This window comes from Tachyglossus aculeatus, unplaced genomic scaffold (genome assembly GCF_015852505.1).
Source record: "Tachyglossus aculeatus isolate mTacAcu1 unplaced genomic scaffold, mTacAcu1.pri scaffold_208_arrow_ctg1, whole genome shotgun sequence".
Lineage (NCBI taxonomy): Eukaryota > Metazoa > Chordata > Mammalia > Monotremata > Tachyglossidae > Tachyglossus > Tachyglossus aculeatus.
In genome coordinates this window covers 128,541-152,157 of record NW_024044924.1, presented here as the reverse complement: position 1 = coordinate 152,157, position 23,617 = coordinate 128,541, and the positions used below count along the sequence as shown (strand labels likewise).

The following is a 23,617-nucleotide window of genomic DNA, read 5'->3' as shown; positions in this document are numbered from 1 at the left end:
GCTGGGGGAGAAAGAAGGTAATCAGGTTGCCCCACATGGCGCTCCTAGTCTTAATCCCCTTTTTCCAGATGTGGTAACTGAGGCACAGAGAAGTTAAGTGACTTGCCTAAAGTCACACAGCTGATAAGTAGCAGCGCCAGGATTAGAACCCATGACCCCTGAATCCCAAGCCCGTGCTCTTTACACTGAGTCATGCTACTTCTCTAGGAATTCCTGTAGACAGCCTTTAGTCTGAGAGCCAGGCTTACTGGGAGAGCTGGTTGGCTGATGGGTGGAGAATGGGGTTGACTGAAACAAGAAGGCTAGCTCTGTCATTTCTACATGCTAATATGTTTGGTTTTGCTTGTCTGGGAGATAATGTTTTTGCTGGACCAATTTTGAAATGTGCCTTTTCTTTGCAAGTACTACTGTGTTAATTGGCCCTATGGGTTGGAAATCCAACCATCTATCATGGTTCAGGGTAAGATGGGGCATTAAATCTCCCATCCAAACAGACAGTTGAGCCTTGGTCCCACCACTCCTAGTGCTTCGTGAGCTACTCCTAGAGCCAAGGCCTGAGACACACAGCCGACCATACACAGACTATGCACAGGAAGGCCGGCCCAGGTCCTTTTTGGGTGCTTAAAGTCACCTTTTGCCTTCCTTGCTCCTCTTCGCTGTAGCAATGCGTTTATCTTCAAATTGAACAACCTCTATTACCTCGTAATCCCCCTAGACCTCTCGGCTGCCTTTGACACCGTGGAGTTTCCCTTTCCCTGGAAACACTACTGATCCTTGGTTTTTCTGACACAGTCCTCATCTGGTTCTACTCCTCGCTGGCCGCTCCTTCTCAGTCTTTTTCACCAACTCTTTCTCTTCTTCCTACCACTGTGGGGGCTCCTCAAGGCTCAGTTCTGGGTCCCCTTCTATTCTCCATCTACATACACTTCCTGGAAGAACATATGTGCTCCCACGGCTTCAGGTACAACATCTAAACAGATGATTTACAAACCAACATCATAGGCCCCGATCTCTCTCCATTTTTACAGTCTCGTATTACCTCCTCCTTCACGACATCTCTACTTGGATGTTCCGCCGACACCAGGAACTCAAAGCGTCCCAAACTGAACTCCTCATCTTTCTTCCCAAATCCTCTCTTCCCCCAAATTTCCTGTCACCTGCAACGTAGACATTATCCTCAATAGATCTCTCTCTCTTTCCACCAACATATAAGATTAGTCACCAAATCCTGCTCATTCTTTCTTCACAGCATCTTCAGAATACGCCGCTTCTTCACCATCCAAACTGCCACCTTGCTGATCCAAGCACTTGTCATATCCCAACCCGACTATTGTATCTGCCTCCTCACTGACCTCACTGCATCCTATCTCTCCTTTCTCCAGCCCATACTTCGCTCATTTCCTGTTTCTAAAACATGCATAGACGCATGTCTCCCTACGACTCAAAATCCTCCAACAGTTGTGTATTCCTTTCCACGTAAACAGAAACTCCTAACCATTGGCTTCAAGACATTAAATAATCTCTCTCCCCACTATCCTCATTCTTCACATACTATACCCCAACTTGCACACTTCACAGCTCTCAAGCCTTACCTACTCACTGTGCCTTGTTCTCCCCTCTCTTACCACCAAGTTATTGTTCACATCCTCCCTTCTTCCTGGAACTCCCACCCCCTACACATTCAGCAAGCCACTTCTCTCCCCATTTTCTGTCAATCAGTAGTATTTATTGAGTGCATATATTGTGTGCAGAGCAGAGTACTAAGCACGGGGGCAGGTACAAGATAATTAGATCAGACACAGTCCCTCTCCCATGTGGGACTAACAGTCTAAGTAAGAGAGAGAACAGGTATTTAATCCTTATTTTACAGATGAGGGAACTGAGGCACAGTGAAGTTAAGTGACTTGCCCAAGGTTAATCAAGTTTAACAGTATCCAAGCTGGAGTTTATAATTACTCATGTTCATTGGAGCACACTGACTATAAAGTGGTCAGTAGTTCTTGTTGGACTTGGGTTTTATATGACCATACTTGACCTGTGAGCCCTATGTGGGACATGGACTGTGTCTGACTTGATTAACTTATATCTACGTCAGCATTTAGTACAGTATTTGACACACACTAAGTGTTAACAATTACCTTATCATTATTATTGGCAGCAGTAATAATAATAATGAGCAGCTCTAAATGCAATCAGATGAAGCAAAAGCTTCAGAGTTTAATACCCAAGCAGAACAAGCTTCTGCTTCTGCAGACTTCCACAAAGCTTTACAAGCTTCTCATTACTTAATATTGTGAAGTTAGCCTTTGAATTTTTTGAAAAAAGATTCAGCAATAGCCTAGTGATGTTTATCGCTACTAAATATAACCTGAAAAGGAATTTCATATTACTTTTCAGAGGTTCTGGAGCAGATACTAATTTATAATATGTAAATCTTGGGGAATACGTACCCCATAATTACCTCATTCATGACACAATCACATTTCCAAGGAACCTAACCTGGTGTGTCATGGGGTCTACCTGTACTTTCCTTTCCTTTCCTTTCCTTTCCTTTCCTTTCCTTTCCTTTCCTTTCCTTTCCTTTCCTTTCCTTTCCTTTCCTTTCCTTTCCTTTCCTTTCCTGTCCTTTCCTTTCCTTTCCTTTCCTTTCCTTTCCTTTCCTTTCCTTTCCTTTCCTTTCCTTTCCTTTCCTTTCCTTTCCTTTCCTTTCCTTTCCTTTCCTAGAAAGTTGAAATATCAGGGTCCCAGCTACCAGGAGAAAGGATAATAGTCCCTAGGAGAAGCGAGTTTTCTTGTTGAACACTTTTTTCAGAGCCCATTTCATGTCTTTGTTCCTCAAGCTTTGGATTTGTTGTGGGTCTGGATGTTGGCCAGTATCTTGGGGACTGTGGTAGACAGGAAACAAGCATCAGCCAGGGAGAGGTTAATGAGGAAGAAGAACATGGGGGTGTGCAGGTGCGGGTTGGAGCCGATGGCCAGGGCGACGAGGAAGCTCCCCAGGACCCCGAGCAGGTACATCCAGAGAAACAGCACATAGAGGAGCTGCCGCTGATCCTCCCATCGGAAAGTCCCAGGAGGAGGAATTCTGAGACGCTGGTTTGGTTTCCCCTCTCCATGGGGCCAGAGGATCTGATGGGAGAGACAAGGCAGGGGAGGGGGATGGTGGAACAATTATATCTTTGTTTAGGTCAGTCATTCCCCTAGTGAGATTTTGATGGGATAAGGATGAACTATGTGAACCTTGGGATGTCAAGGAAGTCATCCATTACCCAGCTCCTCTAAGCATACTCATAACTCTACTGAAGGTAGATTTCTGGAATGAGTGGATCACTGGAATTATCTAGTAATGAAATTTCTTCTGGTCTTATGTTCTTATCCAATGGGCTATCCTCATGGCCTTGAACTTGGACATATCCCTTGCCTGGCTGCTGCCCATTTGGGTGTGATTGAGCTGGACTTCAAATGCATTCATGTTAAAAAAAACCCCTCCCCTTGATTCCATAAATCATTCCATCTCCTTCCTCCCATTATTATTCAAACTTCTGGAAGAGGTCATATCCACCCACGGGTCTACAGTCGATGCGCAAATTGCATGAGCCATTTGGTTGGATTACAAATTTGTCTGGGCATCCTATTAAATCTACCAATCCCTAGTAGAAGGAGTTGAACTACCCAAAACATGGCACAGCATCCGCTATGATTGACATCTGCCAGTCATGTGATGCAATGTAATGCTGGCTTGGTGACGCCAGGCATCTCCAGTGGAGGAAACCACATACCAGAGATTCAGTCCCCCCAAGTTCCTGCCATGAGGGTCAGCTCCGGAGAAAGGGACCCAAGAGACATATGAAGGACATAATCAAAAGGATGGTGGTTTTCCACTGAGGAAGCAGCATGGCCTAGTGTATACAGCACAGGCCTGAGAATCAGAAGGACTTGGGTTGTAATCCCGGTTCTGCCACTTACCTGCCGTGTTACTTGGGCAAGGCACTTCACTTCTCTGTGCCAAAGTTGCCTCCACTGTAATATGGGGATTAAGCCTGTATGCCCCATGTGATTCAAGGACTGTGTCCCAACCTGATTAGCTTGTATCTGCCTCAGTACTTAGAACAGTGACTGGTACATAGTAAGTACTTAATAAATGCCTTTAAAAATTTATTCATAAATAACTGAAAGAGGAGGGGGAGGAAGAGAAGAAAGAGAAAGAGGAAGAGGAAGGAGAGGAGGAGGAGACTACATTAATAGCTACATTACTGGAAGAGAGGCTAGAATTCCTTCAGGGAAGCAACTGTTTTTCAGCCATTGTGATTGGCTGAAACCCCGTACTGCTTCCATTGCTGGACTGGAGGTTCTTTATTAAGATGTTGAATAGTGGCAGAGGCTACCATGAAGACTCAGGGAACGCAAGCTGAGTCATTCGCTCTAACGTGGAATGAAAGGCTGGGGACAAATCTGTGATGTGCTCAGGCTAACATTAGGCCTGGCAGGGGCACAGGAGATTTTCCTTCAGGGAGTCCAAAGAAGAAATCCCCTGGAGCACAAGCTTGTCACTAGACCTAGATGTTGTATCTGTGGGGTGTGCCATCACACATTCACAGAAGAGCATCAGAATCAGCATCAGAGTAAACCTTTTAGCAGAATGGGCGGGGCCCACTCCAGTGAGGCATCCTCCTGGCCCCTAACCAGAATGCTAGGGCACTGATAGAGGCTGGGAGTCCACAGTAGGCACATCCACTCAACAACCTGAGCTAAGTATATTTTGCTGAATCTTAGTAGAACATTCAGGTGCCCACTCAGGTGTCCCAAGCAATACATCCCAATAAGATAACACAATCCCAAACACCTTCCATGCCACTGGTTGAGTGGTTGCTGAAGCAGAAACTTTCCTGCAGGCATCCCTGGATCAGGGCTACAGGTTCAGAGGCTTTTCACTAGGTGGTGATGACTCAAGAATCACTGACACAGGAACAGTCCTCTGTATATGGTCCTAGAGCAGTGCAGCCTGAACCTTCCACCAGATGATGTGGGCTCTAGGTGCGGAATCCAGTCCTTGAGGATCAGTCCTTCTACTTCCCCAGACAAGAATGGGCCCCTCGCTGGGCTGAATTTTGCCCCTTTAACCTGGACCCAGCATGGTAATAGGCCCTTCGGAACGATGCCACAGTAAAAAAAAAATAACCCCTGCCCTCAAGTAGCTTACAATCTAATTAGGCATTTAGATTCTAATTGTGCATGCTATTTATTTTTTCAAAAACATCTAGAATTTCAAGTTAAAGGAACAAATTGTACTTGAAAAGCCCCCAGAAAGAGGCAGCAGAAAAATCGACCAGCCTATTGCTAGCTACCCAGCTCTACACCAATCCTATGATGCAGGCTGGGTGGGTTGCTATCACTTGGGGGCCACCAAATTGTTACAATCTAAAGTACGGTATCTTGTACTCAGAGCCATTTAATAAATAAGCATGATATGACAATGATGTTCATTCGTAGTGGACCACCTGGTCAATAGGAAAACTAACTCAACATAAAACTAACTCCCCTTCTAGACTGTAAGCTCCTTGTGGGTCGGGAATGTGTCTACTAGGTCTGTATCGTACCTCCTAAGCACTTATTACAGTGCCCTGCACAAAATAAACACTCAGTGAATACCATCAATTGATCGATAACACAAATGGTATGTGATCAGTTGATGTTGGCTGACTGGCATGGGAAAGACCCAGAAATTTAACCCCCAGGTGAATTCATCACAGCTTAAGGCCTTGAAGATTTCAAGAAGTGAGGATCAGAATTTATGTGAATATAAGTTTCCGACTGACAAGTTTTTCAGGGCCCCTTTCATGTCCTTGTTCCTCAGGCTGTAGATGAAGGGGTTCAACATGAGGGTGACGACAGTGTACATCACAGATGCTATCGAGCCCAGCCGGGATGTTTGATTAGATGTGGGGCAGAGATAGGTCCCAAGAGAGGTGCTGTAGAATAAGGAGACCACCGACAGGTGAGAGCCACATGTGCTGAAAGCTTTATACCTTCCCTTCGCAGACGGGACAGTCAATATGGTGGAGACAATGCGTGTGTAAGAGAACAGAAGCCCGGTGAGGGGAATTAAGGCCAGCCCTATTGCGGAGAAAAATATCACCACTTGGTTGATGAAGATGTCAGAACAGGAAAGCCTTAGGACTTGGTAGAAGTCACAGAAGAATTGAAGGATTTCATGACTGGAACAGAAAGATAAGCGATCCACCAATAGGTTGTGTGTCAGGGCATGGAGAGAACTGACAATCCAGGCCCCAGCAACCACCAGGGCACAGCGCCGTGGGCTCATAATTGTGGTGTAGCGGAGGGGGTGGCATATAGCCAAGTACCGGTCATAAGCCATCCCAATGAGGAGAAAATGGTCCAGACCTACTAACAAGGCAAAAAAATAGATTTGTGTTAAGCATCCAACATAAGATATGAATTTATCCTGGGTCTGGATGCTGACCAACATCTTGGGGACAATAGTGGATAATAGGCAGACGTCGGCCAGAGAGAGGTTGGTGAGGAAGAAGTACATGGGGGTGTGCAGGTGCATGTCGGAGCCGATGGCCAGGATGATGAGCAGGCTCCCCAGGACCCCGAGCAGGTACATCTAGAGGAACAGCACGAAAAGGGGCTGATGCTGCTCGGCCCAGTTGGAGAGTCCCAGGAGGAGGAATCACGAGACACTGGTTTGGTTTCCCTTCTCCATGGGGCCGGAAGATCTGCTGGGAGAGACAAGACAGGGGAATGTGACCATGGAGCACTTCCAGTCCAATTCTACCCCATAGGGGGTCTAGGGGCATGCAAGGACAGCTGGCATATGTTGAGAAGGAGAGTCCTCGGTTCCCAAACCTGACTATCTAACCCAAGAATTGTATCTTCTTGACTCAGATTGGGAACTGGTTGGAGAACTCCGTCAAAAGGTCTTTTGCAAGATCCAGTCTAATTTTTCCATAAACCTCTGACCCAGGTTTCCTCAGTTCCAGTGCCAGAAAGGCCGTAAATGTGCCCGTGTCCTAACCAGACCCAGAATAGAATGCATCCTCTACTTGGTGGAGATGGAAAACAACCATCATGTCTTAGTGAAAAGAGCACAGGATGGGGATTTATGAAACCTGGATTCTAATCCCTTTAGAAAGCCTTCCCTGATTAATCCTTTATCTTCTCAGCCTAGAACCCCATCCCACCTCATAACTGCCATGTCACTCCTGCAGCTCCTATTTGGATATTCACCTTGCCCTTACCAACCCCTAGTAGCATTTATGTACTGATCCTTAAACTCAGTTACTTCCCCTTACCTACAGTTTATTTTAATGCTTATCTCCCTTGCTAGATTGTAAACTCCTTTTTTATGGTATTTGTTGAGCATTTATTATGTGCCAGGTACTGTACTAAGCACTGGGGCATAGGCAAGATGACCAGTCCATGGCCCACATGAGGCTCACGGTCTTAAGACTCATTTTGCAGATGAGGTAAATTCTTCGGCCTGTAGTTTGCCGTTTAACAAATACCAACAATAGTAACTTATATTTGTTAAGCACCTACTATGTGCCAGACATTATACTAAACACTGGGGTAGATACAAGATAATGGGGTTGGATAAAGTCCCTGTCCCACTTAGGGCTCCCTGTCTCAACCCCCATTTTACAGATGAGGTAACTGAGGCACGGAGAAGTTTAGTGATTGGCTCGAGGTCACACAGCAGACATGTGGCAGAGTCAGAATTGGAATCCAGATCCTTCTACCTCCCAGACCTGTATTCTATCCACGAGGCCATGCTGCTTCTCAATAATACCACAATTATTATTAGTAATCAGAGTCATGAAAAATGGCCAAGCACACAGACGTGATGGCCTATCCACTGACATCTACAAGCTGAGAGAGAAGCAGCGTTGCTCAATTTAAAGAGCAAGGGCTTTGGAGTCAGTGGTTGGTCATGGCTTCAAATCCCTGCTCCACTACTTGTCAGCTGTGTGACTTCGAGCAAATCACTTAACTTCTCTGGGCCTCAGTTACCTCATCTGTAAAATGGGGATTAAGATGGTGAGCCCATCCATGGGACAACCTGATCACCTTGTAACCTCCCCAGCGCTTAGAACAGTGCTTTGCACATAGTAAGCACTTAATAAATGCCATTATTATTATAGCCTTTAGCAGATATGATCCCTGCCCTGCAGGACCTCACAGTCTAGTTTGGGGAGACAGACACTGAAATAACTTTCCTCCTCCTTCCTCACTATCCCTTTGTTTTCCTTTAGGAATGGTGGTGGAGAGGCTGGCATCACCAATTTCTAGTCCTTATTTATCCATAGGTTAGCATCTCCAAGAGCAATATGAAGGGGGAATCAAGACAAGAAATCTTTATCCGTCAGGGCAGGTTACATTCTGACTCTAGATTACATTCTTTCACTATCCACCCAAACCAGCCTCACATAGTTATAATCAGTCATATTTATTGAGCACTTATTGTGTTCAGAGCACTGTATTAAGCTTCTGGGGGAATACAATATAACAGAGTTGGTAGACTTGGTCCCTGTCCCCGAAAAGCTAAGAGTCTAGAGATATGGTCTGGTTATACTAATTGCACAGACCACCTCCAAGTCATTCATTTTCTCCTCCCCTGTCTCTTCTCCTCCAGCCAGCTGCTGGGATCATCAAGGCCCATGTCACAACCTTCTCCTTCCTGGCTGATTTCCAGGTTGACAGTGCAACTGAGTGGTTAGGGGACCTATTCCCCAGGCTGGATCAGAAGGGTTATGTGGTCACCAAGTTGGGAAGGTGGTCATTGTTGTAATTGAGTCTAGCCTCGTTGAGCTGCGTGAGCAGGTGCAAACATTCACTCATTCATTCATTCAATCAATCCCATTTATTGAGCACTTACTGTGTGCAGAGCACTATAGTAAGCGCTTGGGAAGTACAAGGCGGCAACATAGAGAGACGGTCCCTACCCAACAACAGGCTCACAGTCTAGAAGTGGGAGACAGACAACAAAACAAAAGAGGTAGACAGGTGTCAAAACTGTCAGAATAAATAGAATTATAGCTATATGCACATCATTAATAAAATAGAGTAGTAAATATGAACAAGTAAAATAAATTAAGTAATAAATATGAACAAATATATGCAAGTGCTGAGGGGAGGGGAAGGGAGTAGGGCAGAGGATGGGAGGGTGGTGATAGGGAGGGAAGGAGAGGAAAAAGGGGTCTCAGGCTGGGAAGGCCCCCTGGAGGAGGTGAGCTCTCAGTAGAGCTTTGAAGGGAAGAAGGGAGCTAGTTTGGTGGTTGTGCGGAGGGAGGGCATTCCTGGCCAGGGGAAGGACGTGGGCCGGGGGTCTTCGGTGAGCCAGGAGAGAACAAGGTACAGTGAGGAGGTTAGCGGCAGAGGAGCGGAGGGTGCCGGATGGGCTGTAGAAGGAGAGAAGGGAGGTGAGGTAGGAGGGGGTGAGGTGATGGAGAGCCTTGAAGCCAAGGGTGAGGAGTTTTTGCTTGATTCCTAGGTTGACAGGCAGCCACTGGAGATTTTTGAGGATGGGAGTTACATGCCTAGAACCTTTCCTGTAAAGAGATAATCCGGGCAGCAGAGTGAAGTATAGACTGAAGTGGCAAGCACCATGAGTTTGCTGCTCCTCTGATCCCCAACAATTTTGAGCCCCTGGATTTCCAAGCGATTGAGAGATACCACTGCTCAAAGTCCATTTGAAAGGCAGGTAAAATGGGTACTCGCCTGGGGTGGCCAGTTTGAAGGGGGCATTGTTATTTGGGGCCTGCCCCTTCACCGAAGCCAGCAGAGGCGAAAGGGCCAAGGCCTCAAGTGGATCATCCTGTCTCTCTCCTGCCCAGACAGGGCAGGTTTTTAGTGATCCAAGTAAGCCCAAAATTCAGGGCCCAGGGTAGACATTTTGCTTGCAGAAGCTCCCAGAGCCCACTGAAAATTGACTGGTCCGGGACATCCAAATTTCTCGTACTCACCTGAGCACAGAAGATATACACCCAAACGGTTCAATGTTGGGACAGAGGGCCAAGGGTAAGGAAAGGTGAAGTTCCTGCAAGTACCACCCTACCCCTGAAAATGTCCTGACTTTGCCAGTGGCAATGTCTGACAAGCACATGGGCTAGCACTAGCCTGGCTCTTTGGAGTAGAGGTCTGAATGGAGGAGCAGAAGGGAGTAGCAAAATTTTCCTTACTTTTTGCCGGTAGCTCAGGTCTCAAAAGGCAACTCATTCATTCATTCAATCGTATTTATTGAGCGCTTACTGTGTACAGAGCACTGTACTAAGCGCTTGGGAAGTACAGGTTGGCAATATATAGAGATGGTCCCTACCCAACAGTGGGCGGCTCACAGTCTAGAAGGGGGAGACAGAGAACAAGACAAAACATATTTACGAAATAAAATAAATAGAATAAATATGTACAAATAAAATAAATAAATAAGTGGAGTAATAAATACGTACAAACATATATACATATATACAGGTGCTGTGGGGAGGGGAAGGAGGTGAGGCAGGGGGGATGGGGAGGGGGAGGAGGGGAGTTAACATGCCCAGAGCGTTTCTGGACAAAGAGAAACCGGGCAGCTGCAAGAAGTATGGACTGAAGAGGGGAGAGACGGGAGGATGGGAGATCGGAGAGGAGGCTGATACAGTAATCCAGACGGGATAGGATGAGAGCTTGAACAAGCAGGGTAGCGGTTTGGATGGAGAGGAAAGGGCGGATCTTGGCAATGAAAATTGTAATCAGATGGTCGTTTCTTGGGTACCCATCTGTTGTTGACTCCTCATCAGCCAACATCCTGATGTGACACAGTCTTAACCTGTGGCAGGGAGATGTCAGGGGACCCTGTCCAAGGACCATGAAACCTAATTGGGAGGTCGGTACCCCATAGGTGGTTCTAACCTGGAAGGTCGGTGCTGCTCCGGGGCTCTGTCCCCGAGTGGTCAGGCCCTTCGGTCGTCCTTCATCTCCTCTGGACGGCAGCCTGAGCATGGAGGGGGATGAGGGATGTGGGGCTGCAGGGACCCAGGTGGAAGTACTGCGTCCTCACCTGCAGGGGCAGTGCGTATGGGAGAGTGGCTCATGGCGAGACTACTTGCAGGAGCCCCTGGGCCCCTGGGAACTCCAGCTCATGGCTCCCAGAGCTCCTTGTTAGAGGCAGACAAACACTCAGCATATGGTTTCCCCCTTGACCTCTCTGGGCTGCTCTGAGGGAAACTCCCCAGATAATTCTGACCATGGTGCAGAGGGCAATGAGATCTCCCTGGGTGCAGGGCCCTGCTGCTCCTTCATGGACCAGGACCTCCTAAGTCCATCTGACTGGCCATCGTGACTCTCAGTTTCTAGTCCCAGGCTGCATCAACAGATGGATGGTGATAGGTAAGAGGACAAAAACCCCCACTACTATCAACTCTAGTAGAGGTGCCCATTGGTTCACACTGGGTCACACCGAGACTCTTACCTACTTGCACGTTGTGTCTTTGAAAATACAATAGTGTACCGTTGCTCCTCCTTTCTCGATCCTTGTCATTTGGTGAGCATTTCTCAGACAGCAATGGTTAAGAGGGAAACGGTTTGCCCTGCTGCCAGCAGGACATGAACTTGAATTTTATTTTCACAGCAGTGGTGATGGTTTGCGCTGAGCCACCCCGTACGTTTTAGCCCTGTCTTCCTCTTTCCACTGCAAGATGGCTCTAGGGGGAACGGGTGCAGTCTGAGTTCACAAAACAGAACTTCACTGAGACCCCAACAGCTGCAGACACCTCTGAGTCCTCGCCCATTTCATAAGCCATCTCAGAGTACTAAACCCAGAGTGGTTTAGTAAGGGACGAGGGATGAGATCTTTTTCGCCGTGCTGCAACAACCAAGGGATGTGCAGAAAAGAGGTAACCTAACTAGTCACATCGTGGCCAGCATTTCACACTTTAGTGCTGAGATTGGGGGCTGGGCTTGGGGGCACCTCATTGAAGTTGTTGCCAATCTGGATTTACTCGATTCTGCCGATTGAGTACACACTGTCAACACTTGTACTCTCCCCCCAGAGGCATTTAACTTATGGCACTCCTTCCACTCTTTCCACCTCCAGCCCTGCCCAACTCTGCCTCTCCCATGTCAATCTCCATAGGACCTACATCTGTTTTACTTCAAGAAATGGAGGCTCTGCTCAATCTCCCCGTACATGCTAATCAGCTGGCCAATGGGAGGACCTTTTAAATCCGCATTCTCCATTGATAATAAGAATAATAATTTTGGTATTTGTTAAGTGCTTACTATGTGCCAAGCACAGTTCTAAGAGCTGGGGGAGATAGAAGGTAATCAGGCTGCCCCACATGGGGCTCCCAGTCTTAATCCCCTTTTTCCAGATAAGGTAACTGAGGCACAGAGAAGTTAAGTGACTTGTCACTCAAAGCTCAGTTCTGGGTCCCCTTCTATTCTCCATCTACATACACTTCCTGGAAGAACATATTTGCTCCCATGGCTTCAACTAAAACCTCTAAACAGATGATTTCCAAACCAACATCATAGGCCCCGATCTCTCTCCATTTTTACAGTCTCGTATGCCCCGATCACTCTCCATTTTTACAGTCTCCTATTACCTCCTCCTTCACGACATCACTACTTGGATGTTCCGCCGACACCACGAACTTAACATGTCATCATCATCATCATCAATCGTATTTATTGAGCGCTTACTATGTGCAGAGCACTGTAATAAGCGCTTGGGAAGTACAAATTGGCAACACATAGAAACAGTCCCTACCCAACAGTGGGCTCACAGTCTAAAAGGGGGAGACAGAGAACAAAACCAAACATACCAACAAAATAAAATAAATAGGATAGATATGTACAAGTAAAATAAATAAATAAATAAATAGAGTAATAAATATGTACAACCATATATACATATATACAGGTGCTGCGGGGAAGGGAAGGAGGTAGGATGGGGGGATGGAGAGGGGGAAGAGGGGGAGAGGAAGGAAAGGGCTCAGTCTGGGAAGGCCTCCTGGAGGAGGTGAGCTCTCAGCAGGGCCTTGAAGGGAGGAAGAGAGCTAGCTTGGCGGATGGGCAGAGGGAGGGCATTCCAGGCCCGGGGGATGACGTGGGCCGGGGGTCGATGGCGGGACAGGCGAGAACGAGGTACGGTGAGGAGATTAGTGGCGGAGGAGCGGAGGGTGCGGGCTGGGCAGTAGAAGGAGAGAAGGGAGGTGAGGTAGGAGGGGTTGAGGTGATGGAGAGCCTTGAAGCCCAGGGTGAGGAGTTTCTGCCTGATGCGCAGATTGATTGGTAGCCATTGGAGGTTTTTGAGGAGGGGAGTAATATGTCCAAAGCGTTTCTGGACAAAGATAATCCGGGCAGCAGCATGAAGTATGGAACTGAACTCCTCATCTTTCTTCCCAAATCCTCTCTTCCCCCAAATTTCCTGTCACCTGCAACGTATACATTATCCTCAATAGCTCGCTCTCTCTCTCTCTCTCTTTCCACCACCATATAAGACTATTCGCCAAATCCTGCCCCTTCTTTCTTCACAGCATCTTCAGAATATGCCGCTTCTTCACCATCCAAACTGCCACCTTGATGATCCAAGCATTTGTCATATCCCAACCCGACTATTGTATCTGCCTCCTCACTGACCTTACTGCATCCCATCTCTCCTTTCTCCAGCCCATACTTCGCTCATTTCCCGTTTCTAAAACATGCATAGAAGCATGTCTCCCTACACCTCAAAATCATCCAACAGTTGTGTATTCCTTGCCACGTAAACAGAAACTCCTAACCATTGGCTTCTAGACATTAAATAATCTCTCTCCCTACTATCCTCATTCTTCACATACTATACCCCAACTTGCACACTTCACAGCTCTCAAGCCTTACCTACTCACTGTGCCTTGTTCTCCCCTCTCTTACCACCGACCTATGGCTCACATCTTCCCTTCTTCCTGGAACTCCCTACCCCTACACATTCAGGAAGCCACTTCTCTCCCCATTTTCTATCAATCAATAGTATTTATTGAGTGCTTATATTATGTGCAGAGCAGTGTAGTAAGCACGAGGGCAAGTACAGGATAATTAGATCAGACACAGTCCCTCTCCCATGTGGGACTAACAGTCTAAGTAAGAGAGAGAACAGGTATTTAATCCTTGTTTTGTAGATGAGGGAACTGAGGCACAGAGAAGTTTAGTGACTTGCCCAACGTTAATCAAGTTTATCATCATTCAAGCTGGAGTTCATAATTACTCATGTTCATTGGAGCACACTGAAAATTAAGTGGTCAGTAGTTTTAGTCGCACTTGGGTTTTACATGACCGTACTTGAACTGTGAGCCCTATGTGGAACAGGGACTGTGTCTAATTTGATGAACTTATATCTACCTCAGCACTTAGTACAGTATTTGACTAACATTGTGTTAACAATTACCTTATTATTATTATTGGTAGCAATAACAATAATAATGAGCAGCTCTCAATGCAATCACCTGAAGCAAAAGCTTCAGAGTTTAATGCCCAAGCAGAACAAGCTTCTGCTTCTGCAGACTTCCATAAAGCTTCACTAGCTTCTCATTACTTAATATTGTGAAGTTAGCCTTTGAATTTTTTAAAAAAGATTAAGCAATAGCTTAGTGATGTTTATCACTAGAAAATATAACATGAAAAGGAATTTCATATTACCTTTCAGAGGTTCTGGAGCAGATACCAATTTATAATATGTAAATCTGGGGGGAAACGTATCCCATAATAAACCCATTCATGACACAATCCCATTTCCAAAGAACCTAACCTGGTGTGCCATGGGGTCTACCTGTACTTTCCCTTCCAAGAAAGTTGAAATATCCGGGTCCCAGCTACCAGGAGAAAGGATAACCGTCCCTGGGAGAAGGGACTTTTCGCGCTGAACACTTTTTTCAGGGCCCATTTCATGTCTTTGTTCCTCAAGCTGTAGATAAAGGGGTTCAGCAGAGGGGTGACCACCGTGTACATCACGGATGCCTTCTGGGATGACTGGGTAGATGTGGGACTAAAATAGATCCCAAAACCAGTGCCATAGAACAAGGAGACCACAGACAGGTGAGAGCCACAGGTGGAGAAAGCTTTGCCCCTTCCCCTGGCAGACGGGATTCTCAGTATGGTGGAGACGATGCGACTGTACGAGAACAGGAGTCCAGCAAAGGGAACCATATACAGAACTACTGCCAAAATCAAAAGAGCTGTGTCATTAATGACGGTGTCAGTGCAGGATAGCTTCAGGACCTGATTTAGTTCACAGAAAAAGTGATGGATTTCATTGTCAGCACAGAAGGATAATGGAAACACCAAAAGGATGAGTGTCAGGGCCTGGAGAATGCTGACACTCCAGGACCCAGCAACAATCAGCGCACAGAGCCATGGGCTCATGATGGTGGTGTAGTTGAGGGGGTGGCATAGGGCCACGTAGCGGTCATAAGCCATCCCGGTGAGGAGAAAGTGGTCCAGACCTCCGAACAGCATGAAGAAAAACATTTGTGCCAGGCAGCTAGTGTAGGTTATGGATTTGCTGTGGGTCTGGATGTTGACCAGCATCTTGGGGACCGTGGTGGATAGTAGACAGATGTCGGACAGGGAGAGGTTACTGAGGAGGAAGTACATGGGGGTGTGCAGGTGTGGGTCGGAGCAATGGCCAGGACGATGAGCAGGCTCCCCAGGACCCCGAGCAGGTACATCCAGAGAAACAGCAAGAAGACGAGCTGCCGCTGTTCCGTCCGGTCAGACAGTCCCAAGAGGAGGAATGCTGGGACACCAGTTTGGTTTCCCCTTGCCATGGGACCTATGGATCTGCTGGGGAGATGTTCAAATAGTATTATTATTTAGCCCAAATCTTGCCTCCATTGAGATGGTGAGGGGAACGAATGAGCAGTGTAAACTGAGAGGTGATATAGCTGAACTCTGGAGCCCTAAAGAGGATGTGGTTGTTGTGGAACCATCACCGTGCCCCCTCCTACCACACCTCGATTCTCTCCTTCTACAACCCAGCCCACACACTTCGCTCCTTTAGTGCTAACCTTCTCTCTGTTTCTTAATCTCACCTGTCTCACTGCTGATCCCTAGCCCACATCCTGCCTCTGGCCTGGAACGCCCTCCCTTCTCAAATTCTAAAGATAATTACTCTCCCTCCCAACCTTCACACACCCCTATTGAAGGTGCATCTCCTCCAAGAGGCCTTCCCTGACTAAGCCCCATTTAATTTTTCATCTCCCCTTCCCTTCTGTGTTACTCTGAAGTGCTCCCTTTGCTCTTTCCCGCTCCCAGCCCCATAGCACGTATGTACATATCTGTAATTTTATTTATTGGCACTGATGTCTGTCCCCCGCAACTCTAGACTGTAAGCTCGCTGTGGGCAGCGAATGTCACTTTTTATGGTTGCAATGTACTTTCCCAAGCACTTAGTACAGTGTTCAGCATTCAGTAATAATAATAATAATAATGGCATTTATTAAGCACTCACTATGTGCAAAGCACTGTTCTAAATGCTGGGGAGGTTACAAGGTGATCAGGTTGTCCCTCGGGGGGCTCACAGTCTTAATTCCCATTTTACAGATGAGGTAACTGAGGCCCAGAGAAGTTAAGTGACTTGCACAAAGTCACACAGCTGACAAGTGGCAGAGCCGGGATTTGAACCCATGACCTCTGACTCCAAAGCCCATGCTCCTTCCACTGAACCACGCTGCTTCTAAGCACTCAATACATACGACTGAATTGTACTGAATTGAATTGAATTCGAATAGGGCCTAGAGGACACCACCTTCTTGGCTCACATTCTGTAGCTTCGTCGGGAGTGACAGAAATGGCCAGAATGGGAGGAACAGCAACTACTAATGAAAGAAGATAAGCAAGGTTACAGCAGAAGGAGGCTGAGGGGTCATGGATCTATGGTCAGGAAGGAATGTGTCCCTCGTCAACTTCACTTCCCCCACCTCTACCCCTCCTTTATTTTTAGACTGTGAACCCTTAGTGGGTCAGGTACAGTGTCTGAAATATCATCTTTTTTCCTTTCTGTAGTGCTTAGGGCAGTGCTTGGTATACAGTACCCTTACCTTGGTAGCACACAGTATTTACTGATCATCTACTATGTATAGGGAATAGTACAAGGGCTTGAAAATCCACAATAGAAGAGACCTGAGATCAAAGATCTTACAATGTAACAGGAATAATAATAGTAATGATAACAATGATAGTAATTATAATCATGGTATTTGTTAAGAGTTAACTATGCACCAAGCACTGTTCTAAAACCTGTGATAGATCCAATATATCAGGTTGGACACAGTTCGTAGCCCAAACAAGGCTTACAATCTATGTAGGTTGGAGAGCAGGTATTGAATCCCCATTTTACAGATGAGGAAACTCAGGCACAGAGTTCTTAATTGACTTGTCCCAGGCCACACAGCAGGAAAGCGGCAGAGCTGGGAATAAAACCTAGGTCCTCTGACCCCCAGAGGCATGCTCTTTCCACTAGACCACACTGCTTCCTCTAAGGATACGTTTCCATTCAGGATTGAACTGGGGAACTTTCGTGTGTGAGGTAAGCATGAAAGCTGCTACATTTCAGAAACCCTCAGTGGGACAGGCAGGTTAATAAACAGATTAATATATAAGTGCTAAGGGTAATGAATTGGAGAACACAAGCTGGGGGGGGGGGGAATTGGTCAGGGGATGCCTGACCTGGTTTTGCAGGAGGTTTGGAAGAGGAGAGGGGATGAGGTTTGACAGATATGAGGAAGGAGGGAGTTCCATGCAGTGGGGTGGGTGAGAACAATGGGTCACATTCAAGAACAAAGGACAATAAGAAAGTGAGCTTGTGAGGATTGGAGAGTCTGAGCTGGGGTGCAGTGGGAAAAAGAAAGGAAAGATAAGGAGATGGGTAGGAGAGAGTGCCATGACTCTAGAGTGTAAACTCTTCACTAGACTGTAAATTCATTCTGGGTAGGGAACGTGTTTGCTAATTCGGTTGTATTGTACCCTCTCAACCTCTTACTACAGTGCTCTGCACGTAGTAAGCTCTCAATAAATACCATTGATTGATTGATGATGTAAGGTCCAGCACTATCATTCATGATACAGTAATGAGATCACAAAGTCATCATTGACTGTTGTTTTAAATCACAGATCCTTTGTACAACAGCAGACCAAAGGCCAAGGGAGGGTTGGGGTTCATCGAGAAGGGATTAAAAAACAATTGCAAATTTCTGCTACCATATAAAACCATGAAACATGAGCCCTTGCAATGCTGCACATGGTTCTCATTGCCATGTCTCAGGAAGGACAGAATTAAGTTGCATAATGATAATGATGGTATTTGTTAAGCGTTTACCATGTGCCAGGTCCTAAAGAAGGGCAACCAAGACGATCATGGAGATGGAGTAGCTTCCTTAAAAGAGGGATAGTTTGGGATGATAGGGAGAAGAGTTAGAATGTTCAGGAAGAATGACAGGATGCATGGATTGTAGGCATGGGATTGGTAAAGAGCAAAGTGTAGGATGGGACAAGGAACCCCCCCGTTTCGAGGTAAAGTCAACAGCCGGTTCTTCCGAGCATCTTTGGTGCCTCTGGTGGACACAGATTTCTGGGCTGGATGGGCCTGAGTCTCACTCAGATGGACATTTCTTATGTTAGAATCAACCCCTCTTTGTGACACACACACAAACGCACACTCACCCCACTTTGCTTCATTAGCCCCATGTCTCCAAATTTTACCAGCAGAGCAGTTACTTTGGGATGGGAAGTGATTCCTGGAAGGCCGGTAGGGGGAGTTTCCTGTCTGTAAATACATAAACAAGTATCTTGCCCTCTCCTTCACCTACCTCCTGCGATGCTTTTCCCCCACCCGCAAACACACAACACACACACATACACACACACACACACGCACGCACGCACGCACACACACACATTCACACACACACACTCCACACTGCCCATCCGCTCACCATGTCTGTGGCTGGGGTAAGGGGGATAGAGCATGCAGCGAGGAGAGGAGGGGTCTGTAGAGGGATTTTCCTTACCGCCCGCAGGCTAGTCTTGATCCCTGTCTGTGTCGGGAATGTGAATTAGGTTCCTCACCCTGCCACACTGCAGGGTGGCCACATGTAGATCTGTTACAGCCGGGAGGACTGTCAGGCACCAGGACTCGATAAGAGAGATTCTGGGACCATTAGATCGAGTTTGGCAGTCAGTTGGAAGGTCGGTGCCTGTCCAGGGCCCTGTCCCCACGGGGCCGGGCTCCTCTGTTGTCCCTTGTCTACTCTGGGCGGCAGCCTGAGTGTGAAGGGGGAAGAAGGACACGGGGCTGCCGGGGCTCCTGGGGCTCCAGGCAGGAGCACTGTGTCCTCACCCACAGGTCGGGGAAGTGCGGGTGAGAGCAGGGCTCATGGCGGGACTATTTTCAGAAGTCTCTGGGCCCCTGGGGCCCCCAGGTTGGGGCTCCCTGAGCTCCTTGTTAGAGCCCAGGCCCTCTGGGCTCTGTTGATGAAGATGTTCCAGGGATTGTTGATCAAATTTAAGGAGGGTGAAAGTTCATTGGTCTGATGTCAATGCTGGGCACAGAGTAAGCAATTTATAAATACTATTACAACTGCTATCAGTATTTTCAAATTATCATTCCTGGGAACAGGGCCTGCCTGGCTGCTCCCCCTAAAGAAGGGATAGTTTCTCCATAGGCCATGGTCACCTGGAATGTCCTGGCCATCCATCACTGGGCCTCCAGGACTAGCATCTCTCAGAAAAGCACTCCTTACTGCATGATTCTAGGGACAGACTGGGTCTCCGACCATTTCTGGAAGGGAAAGCAAGTCAGCAGGATGCTTATCCCATTTCTTCTGCTGCCCAGATCATGTACCGGTCTGGATCAGGTGGATCTAGGATAGAATCAATCAACAAATGGTACCTATTGAGCATTTACTACGTGCAGAGAACTATACTAAGTGCTTGGGAGAGTGCAATACGGGAGAGTTGGTAGACAGGATCCCTCCCCAAAAGGAGCTTTCAATCTAGAGAGGGAAAAAGATATTAAAATATAAAAAAATTATGGATATGTACACAAGTGCTATCAGATAGAAGTCTGAACTGGTAGACAGAGCAGAATCACCAGTCACCTGAGGACCGTATTGTAGATGGCATGAACCTTGCCCTCAAGTACCTTACAATATAATGATGATGACAATAATGAAATAAATGATAAAGAAGAGGAAGAAGTACTTAAATAGTCAAGCATGTACATCTCTAGGTACAAAAGGCAATCACATCATGGTAAAAATCAGTATAGGCTCTGTGTAATGGTTACCCATTCATCTTTACAACCAGCAGAAACTTCTGTCTATTGGTACTCTGTATTATCGAAAGAACTTACTTCAGTTCTCTGCACACAGTAAGTGCTTAAAAAAATGGACTGATCAACTGAGTAGCACTCTATCATTCGTCTCCTCTCACAAAAGTGTGAAGAGAGATTGTGAAGGAAAAAGTGCTAAGATGGTAGCAAGGAACATAAGGACCTGGGGAGAAGGAAAGTTCACTAAGACCTCCTGGAGAAGTTGGGATTTGAGAAGGGATTGGAAGATGGAGAGAGCTGCGGTCTGGAGGATTTGAAGGACAAAGAAGTTCTAAGCGAGGGGAAGGGCATGAGCCAGGGATCTGAGGTGGGAGAAACAAACACTAAGCACAGTGAGAAGGTGAACTTTGAAAGAATGGAGAGTGCGAGCTGGCGTTTAGTGGGAGAAGAGAGTGGATAGGTAACGAGGAGGAGGATGATAGAGTGCTAAGCTGTTGATCAATCCATTTTTTGAGCATTTATTGCGTGAAGAGTACTGAAAGAAGTTCTTGTGATAATACAGGGCGTCAATAGACAGAAGTTTCTGCCGGATTTTAAGATTTATCGGTAACCATTGCACAAAGCCTAGACTGATTCTTCCCATGATGTGACTGCTCCACCATTCCCTTCCCCTGCCACGTGTCCCCCAGAAGATCCTCTGGCCTCCTGCCGAAGCGAAACCAAACCAGCTTCTCAGAATTCCTCCTCCTGGGACTATCAGACCGAGCGGAGCAGCAGCATCTCCTATTTGTGCTGTTCCTCTGGATGGACCTGCTCGGGATTCCTGGGGAGCCTGCTCATCGTCCTGGCCATTGGCTCCAACCCACACCTGTTCTTCCTCATCAACCTCTCTCTTGCTGATGTCTGTTTCTTGTCCACCATGGTCCCCAAGAAGCTGGCCGATGTTCAGACCCAGGATAAATCCATATCCTACACAGGCTGCCTGGTGCGAGGGTACTTTTTTCATCTATTTTCAGTAATGGACAGTGTCCTCCTCACAGAAATGGCTTATGACCGCCATGTGGCCATAAGTCACCTCCTTCATTATACCATGATCATGAACCCACGGCTCTGTGCCCTGATGGATACTGGGTTTTAGATAGTCAGTGGCCTTGCTGCCTTAATACATACCTTATTGATGCTTCACTTATCCTTCTGCACAAATAATAATCCTTCACTTCTTCTATGAAATTAACCAGCTTTCCTGTATGGATATCCACATCAATGTTACTTTGTTATATGCACTGATAATGGCAATTAGAATAGGTCCCCTCACAGGCCTCCTGTTCTCTTACACTTGTATTGTCTTCACCATATTGAGAATCCCATCTGCCATGGGAAGGTATAAAACCATCTCCACCTGGGGCTCTCAGCTGTCTGTGGTTTCTCTGTTTTACGGCACTGGTCTTGGGATCTATTTCAGTTCCACGTCTACCCACACGTCCCAGAAGGGCTCGGTAGCATCCTTGATGTACAAAGTGGTCACTCCTGTGCTGAACCCCTTCATCTACAGCCTGAGGAAGAAAGACATGAAAGGAGCTTGGAGAAACATGTTCAGCAGGCAACCTCGCTTCCTGAAAAGATCGGGCCCTGGAAGGGAGTAGGATGTGCTGGAATAAACTGGGAGTTAGCCTAAGCTTTTCACCAGCAGTGGTGTAGTGACAAGAACACCCGCCTGGGGATTTGGGGTCTAGTCCCGGCTCTGCCCCTTGCCTGCCGGGTGTAATCTTGGGCAAGTCACTGCAACTCTCTGGTCCTCAGTTTTCTCATCTGTAAAATGGGAATTTGATACTATTCTCCCTCTTACTTGGACTGTATCCAACCTGATGATTTTGTATCTACCACAGTGACTGGTACAGTGCTTGGTGCAGAGTAAGCACTGAGCCAATACCAAAACAACTGTTACCATTATGATTATTCTGACAAAATTAATTCAGCCTTAAGAAAGGTGATCATGTATGGATAAGTTCATTATCATTAGAATCAGGTGTGCTCCCTCTCTTTTTTACTATCTTTCTCTCTCTCATCATATTCACACTCTCATACACGCACACACATATCCATTGGTCTGATTCCAAAATGACGTTATTGAACTTGGGAGCATACACATGAATGCAGAACTGACTGAAAGACTCATGCCTGACCTACACTCACTATTGCACTCAACTGTGAATCATGGACAATTTGCTGAAAAGATAAGAAAATCCATGACAGTGTTCAACTGTACTGCAGATAAAAGTCTTTGCTTGTGTGTTGGGTTTGTTGGTGACTGACTGCTATTACAAATCTCGGAATTTTTTAAGCTAATCGGCAGTCTAAATGTGCTCTGCTGAATCTGCAAAGTAGTTCATAAAGACATGGTGTGGCCTAATGAAAACAGCACAGCCCTGGGGGTCAGAAGACCTGGGTTCTAATCCCAGCTCTACAACTGGCCTGCTGTGGGACATTGGGCAAGTCACTTAACTGATCTGTGACTCAGTTCCCGCACCTGCAAAATGGGGATTCAATGCTTATTCTCCCTCCTACTTACATTGTGAGCTTTATTTGGGACCTGATTATCTTGTAACTACCCCAGGGCTTAGTTCAGTGCTTGGCACATAGTAAGCACTTAATACATATCATTATTAGTAGAGAAATGGCATGGCCTGGTGGAAAGAGCATGGGCCTGGGAATTTGGAGGTCCTGGCTTCTAATTCCAGCTCTGCCACTTCTCTGCTGTGTGACCTTGGGCAACTCACTTCACTTCACTGTGACTCAAATGTCATTATTATTATAATGACGATAGTATGCCTGAAATTAATTTGTGCCAAGCAGCCACCATAGGATATGGATTTGTTGTGGGTCTGGATGTTGGCCAGCATTTTGGGGACTGTGGTAGACAGGAAACAAGCATCAACCGGGGAGCGGTTAGTGAGGAAGGAGTACATGGGGGTGTGCAGGTGCGGGTTGGAGCCGATGGCCAGGGCGATGAGCAAGCTCCCCAGGACCCCGAGCAGGTACATCCAGAGAAACAGCACAAAGAGGAGCTGCCGCTGTTCCTCCCATCGGAAAGTCCCAGGAGGAGGAATTCTGAGACGCTGGTTTGGTTTTTCCTCTCCATGGGGCCAGAGGATCTGATGGGAGAGACAAGGCAGGGGAGTGGGATGGTGGAACAATTACATCTTTGTGTAGGTCAGTCATTCCCCTAGTGAGATTTTGACGGGATAAGGATGAACTATGTGAACCTTGGGATGTCAAGGAAGGCATCCATTACCCAGCTCCTCCAAGCATACT

At 46.8% G+C, this 23,617-nt stretch overlaps 2 pseudogenes; both read right to left on the bottom strand.

Moving 5' to 3' along the window:
• Positions 1-5,789: 5,789 nt before the first annotated feature.
• On the bottom strand, positions 5,790-6,727 carry LOC119923627 (annotated as a pseudogene).
• A 4,245-nt stretch (positions 6,728-10,972) lies between these two features.
• LOC119923638 lies at positions 10,973-23,444 on the bottom strand (annotated as a pseudogene).
• Positions 23,445-23,617: the final 173 nt, after the last annotated feature.